Below are 5,585 nucleotides of genomic sequence, written 5' to 3'. Positions count from 1 at the left end.
ATCTGCCTCGGCCACGCAGGTGCGACGAGGATCATCCTGCACCGGGACCTCTTGAGCTGGCTGATGAGCCGGATCAGCAACACCAAGGGTACGCGTGGCAATGGAGGGAACACGTATAGGAACAGGCCCTCCCAGGGGAACGAGAAAGCATCGCCCATGCTCCTCGGCTGGGGAAACCTGCTGGCGAACCTCCGGCACTTGGAGTTCGTCGCCGTCGCGAACAGTTCGATCTGGGGTGTGCCCCACCGGCGGAAGAGGCGGTCCACTAGATCCTGTTGTAGTTCCCACTCGTAGCACGAGCGCAGCTCCCTGCTGAGTGAGTCGGCGATGGTGTTTTTTTTATCCCTGCCAGATGAAACGGCACCGGAAACATCCCTTGGGCGACGGCCCAATGCCACAGATCCTGGGCCTCCCTGGACAGGGCTAGGGACCTGGTTTCGCCCCGTTTCCTGATGTAGAACATGGTGGTGGTGTTGTCGGTGAAGATCCTCACCACCTTGCCCTTGAGGGACGGAAGGAAGGACCTGAGGGCCCAAAACACTGCACGGAGCTCCAGGACGTTGATATGGAGGGACTTCTCCGTCGGGAGCCAAAGGCCTCTCGCATGCAGATTTTCAGTGTGCGCTCCCCACCCTTCCAGGGAGGCATCCGTGGTCACTGTCTCCTGGTGGCCGGGGGTCTGGAAGTTCATGCCCGCAGTCAGATGCGCGCGGGTGCCCCACCACCGGATCGCTCGTCGGAAACTCTTGTCGAGTGTGATCCTCTCCTCGAAGCTGCCCGTCGTCTGGATCCAGCGCGCGTCCAGGAACTCCTACAACGGGCGCATCCGGAGCCTGCACAGGGGGATGAGGTAAATGCAAGAAGACATTATTCCGAGAAGGGACTTGATGGACCTCACTTTGGCCGCGTCCGCAACCAGCATCCGCTGCACCTTGCCCAGAATGGCCCTCGTCCTTTCCTCCGACGGGGAGGCCAGAAGCGACACTGTGTCGAGCTTCGCTCCCAGAAACAGTGCGTCTTGCGCGGGCACCAGGTGGGACTTGGCGTAGTTTACAGAGAATCCCTGGTCCGTGAGAAGTTGGACGGTCCTTGCCGTGTGCTCCACGGCGAGCTCCCTCGTCTTGGCTCGGATGAGCCAGTCGTCCAGGTAGGGGTAGACGTGGATCGCCTCTCGGCGCAGCTGCGCCGCCACCGGTGCGAGGCACTTGGCGAACACCCTGGGTGCCGACCTTAGTCCCAAGGGAAGGGCTCTGAACTGATAGTGACGCCCTTGGACCACGAACCTGAGAAACTTTCGGTGTCCCTTTAGGATGGGAATATGGAAGTAGGCATCCTCCAAATCCAACGACGACAGGAAATCGCCCTCCTCCAGCTGACCCAGGACGTGTTGGAGGGTGACCATCCGGAACTTCTGTGCCTTGATGAATTTGTTCAATCGTCGTAGGTCCAGGATGGGACGCCATCCTCCTGTCTTCGTCTTCACGAGGAAGTATCTTGAGTAAACTCCGGAGCCCCGAAGCCTCTTTGGGACGAGTTCGATGGCGCCCTTCCTGAGCATCGCCTTTACCTCTAAGAGAAGTTAAGGGACGTGAAGTTCTTTCCTGGCCACAGGGGGGACATGCGGGCACCTTCTTTGAAACTCGAGCGCGTGGCCCTGGGCTAGGGCGTCCAGCACCCAACGGTCGGTGGAGATGGACTCCCACACGCTGACGAAGCTCGCCCCCCGGCCTCCCACCGGGTTGCTTCGGTGGGGGCCCGACCCCACGGCCGGTTCAGTCCTGCTTCGATGAGGCTTTGCCGCCTTGACGACGACGGCGGGGTCCGCCTGACTTGCCTCGTCCCCTGTAAGCTTCTTGCGACGACGAACGGGCCGCTTGACGGTAGGTGGAAAATCTGCCGCCGGAACCTTTGGAGGCGCCCTTGCCTCTGCCGCTCCGAAAGGGCAGCTGCCGTTGCTGGAGAACCCCGAGAGCTCGGGCCGTCTCTGTGTCTGCTTTGATGGCTTGAAGGGAATCGTCCACTGTTCACCCAAACAGGTTGTTTCCATCGAACGGCATGTCCAAGACTCTGGTCTGCACGTCTTGACGGAAGTCAGTAGCCTTGAGCCATCCACTCCGCCTAAGGCACACGCCGTTGCCCAACTGGCGAAATCCAGTGTCGGCGATGTCCGTCGCAATCGTAATGGCGTGGTCCGACGCCACCTCACCTTCCTGCAAGATCTCTAGGGCATCCGCCCTCTTGTCGTCCGGTAGGAAGTCCAGCAGGGGGGCTAGTTTGTACCACAGCTCCCTGTCGTAGCAGGCTACGATAGCCAAGGCGTTGGCAGCCTTAATCGTCGTCGCTGCAGACGAGATGACCCTGCGCCCCATCGTATCCAATTTCTTTCCCTCGCCGTGGAGGCCGCACCCCCCCCCGCTTTCTTCCTGGCAGCCGCGGAGACGACGGAGTCCGGGGTCGGCTGTGCCCAGAGGCACAAGGGGGCCGCGTCCGGGACCCGGTACTTTTTCTCGTAACGATCCCTTCTAGCCGGCGTCGTGGATGGGTTCTTGAGGAGGGCGAGGCCCTCATCCCAAATATCGTCCAGTAGAGGCACGGAGAGGACCGTCTTCCTCTTGGCCTTGCGCCGTTGATAAATGAAACCTTCCTTCTTCTCCTCCGGGCAGAGCTGGAAGAGCTCGGATGCCCTGGCGATCATGGAGTGAAATGATCCAATCTCGTCGGGCGGGGAAGCCCGGGTGGGAGGTGACGACGGCAGATCCTCGTCGTCCGTACCGGTCGCGGCCATGTCAGTCCCCGTATCATCCCCACGAGTCGTGGACGGGGAGGAGGGCTGAACAGGGTGCGATGGCTGAAAAGGAGGTGGAGGGTGAATCCTTCTTCTCTTAGGGGGAGGGCTCCCAGAAGGGCCTGGCTCCGGGTCCCCCGTCGGGAGCGCTTCCTCCGCTGGTGGTAACGGCAGTCTCGTCCTCATCTCCGAGCATAAGGACTGTATAGCCAACAAAATGGCCGCCGAGTTGTCTTGCGGCGCTGGTTGAGGGGAGTCCGACGGGCGGTCAGGGGCCCCGTCGTCACCCTCGACGATATCGTCGCCTCCTACGTCGGGATCCCTCCCGACGGGCTGGTCTTCTTCCACGCTAACGCCGTGGCTTAAGACCTCGATCAGCTCTTCCTCAGAGGTTGAGGCCGAATCCACGACGACCTCCTGCCCCCCCTTTTTCTTCTCTGTCGGAGGTTTTACGGGGGTCCTGTCGATGGGCATAAAAGAGGACTCCCTCCGCGGTGGCAGGGAGACTCTGAGCCCCGAGGTCGCCACCACTGGTGTAGCCTCCACAGGCTGAGCCAGGGCCACCGCGACTGTCTCGATAGAGGCCTTGGCCGTATGGATTAAGGCTTTCACCACCTTAGGTGCGCTCACCGCCTTCTCCGGGGGGGGGGGGGGTGGGAAGGACACTGCCTCGCTCTCCCTCCGATGGGGCCTTCGAGCTCGACCGGGGCCTCTCCAGGAGCTTCGCCGGGTGCTCGGCCTTCCTCTTACCCGAACCAGAGCGTTGGCTCGTGGTTCATGGTGCCGGGGAGGATGCGTCCCGCCTGGCGCCCGTAGAGCCCGACCGTTCGGCACTCGCGGTGCTTGGCCTTGTGTTGGACCCCCGTCGCCAGGGCGTCCTCAAAGGTCTTAGAAGACTGCTCGGATTTCTTCCTCTTCTTCTCGCCTGACGGGCTCTTCCCTTCCAGCCAGTTGGCGAGACGTTGATGGCGGTCCTTCATGGTCCGCTCCGACATGTTGCCGCAAAACGCACAGTCCTTCTCCACGTGCGTCTTGTCCTCATGTAGGCAGTAAAGACAAAAGGAGTGTTCGTCTTCCTTAAAGACATTCTGCAGCTGGCATCCAGGGCAGACCCTGAACAGCTTTCCGGGCGTCGAGCTTCCCTTCTCCTGGGCCATGTCCGAGATGGGCCTGAGAAACTTCTGGAGTCCTCCAAAAGCGTAGCTCGACGAAATCTTCACCCTTGAGGGGCATAGACGAATCCGACACGGGTCCCCGTTGATCGGATGAAGAGTCGGTGGAGCTTGAGGCTCTTTTTGACCGAAAAAACGAAGTTTTTGAGAAAAACGTGAAAAAAATAGCACTAACGCTCGAGAGCAATAGCACGAGGATCCCAACACTTGAACGTACGGTAAAAATCTGAGGATGGCTGCCAGAGGCGGGGCTTAGGTAGAGGGCAGTCATTGGCTGTGGTCAGCATGACGCAGAGATCAGTGATTGGTTGCTACTACGAAAGACAGATCAGAAACGAAACTGATACTGTTTTTTTCTTTACCGAGGATTCCCAGCCTGACGAAGGGGGAATATTCATGAGCATGTGAATCCATGGCAGACCCCATGCTGGAGAAATAGGGCGAAATTAAGTGGGAGAGGAAAGGTCCAAGAATCTTATTTCAGAATGGGAAGGATAGAAGTGAGTTTGAATAGAGAGGGAAACACAGCAAGGGAAAGAGAAAAGTTGAATCAAGCAGTGAGGAAGGGAGTTATAAGGGGATGAACTGATGGGATAAGTGATGAATGTAACGGTCAATGGGAGCAGAAATACGATTGGCTCTAGAGAGAACGATAGAGACATCAGTATCACAGAGGACGAAAAGAAGACAGCATAGGTGGAGGAAGGTCCAATATAAAAGTGTAAAAGATTTTAGAAGAGAAAACATCTGTAAAGTCAGAAGCCATAAGGTTATAAAGAGCATCGAAGTCTTGAGTATGGGGATAGAGGATACAATTAAGAGTATGGAATACGTCACAGGGTTAGGATGAAAGATAGGTAAGGAGATTACTGAAATAGTCCTTTTTAGCCGTCAGTAAGAGCGAGTTAAAGAGTGAAGCGAAGCAAGAAAAGTAAGGTCAGCCAGCAGGTGGGTCTTATGCCAACGGCGTTCAGATTTATGAAGAAGCCACCTAAGAAGACAGAGAGAGTGGTTTATCCAGAGATGAAGAGGTTTGTGCGAGGGGTAGAAAGGGGAGGATGGGTATGGAGAATCAAGAAGTGCCAAAGCTAGGACAGAAGCATAAGAGTCAGGTGAGAGCGAGGAAAAAAAACTCTGTGGGGAGAAGAGAATGGAGTGCAGAAATAAAGAAGGATCAAAGGACCATAGGTCTCGTGAAAGAAAGATCGATGCTCGAGAGGGAACAGCAATGGAAGGGGAGATGGAGAGGGAGAAGGAGAGAAGATTATCAGAGCAAGGGCAGAGGAGTGCAGAAACAGAAGGAAGTGGTTGTATAGTAGCGAAAACCAAGTCAAGCGAACAACCAGAAACATGCAAAGGGGAAGGAATTGAAAATAGGTGATAATCAATAGATGGTACAGGAGAATATGTAAATTAAAGTCACCCTGAAGAATCAAGGGTGACAAGAGAAAGACAGGATAGCAGAGAGTCAAGATCATCACAAAAGGAGGGGGAGACGGATCCTGGAAGACGGTAAATAGTTGCAAAATAAGCGGTAGGGGAAGGGTAAAGTAAGCAAACTGGTATTCAAAATAGGTGAGGAAAGGGAGCTTAAGTAAGACAGTGGCGAGTGTAAGAACAGGCGAAAA

This window comes from Ambystoma mexicanum, chromosome 4q (assembly GCF_040938575.1).
Source record: "Ambystoma mexicanum isolate Mex_15411 chromosome 4q, UKY_AmexF1_1, whole genome shotgun sequence".
Classification (NCBI taxonomy): Eukaryota; Metazoa; Chordata; class Amphibia; order Caudata; family Ambystomatidae; genus Ambystoma; species Ambystoma mexicanum.
This window is presented reverse-complemented; position numbering follows the sequence as displayed.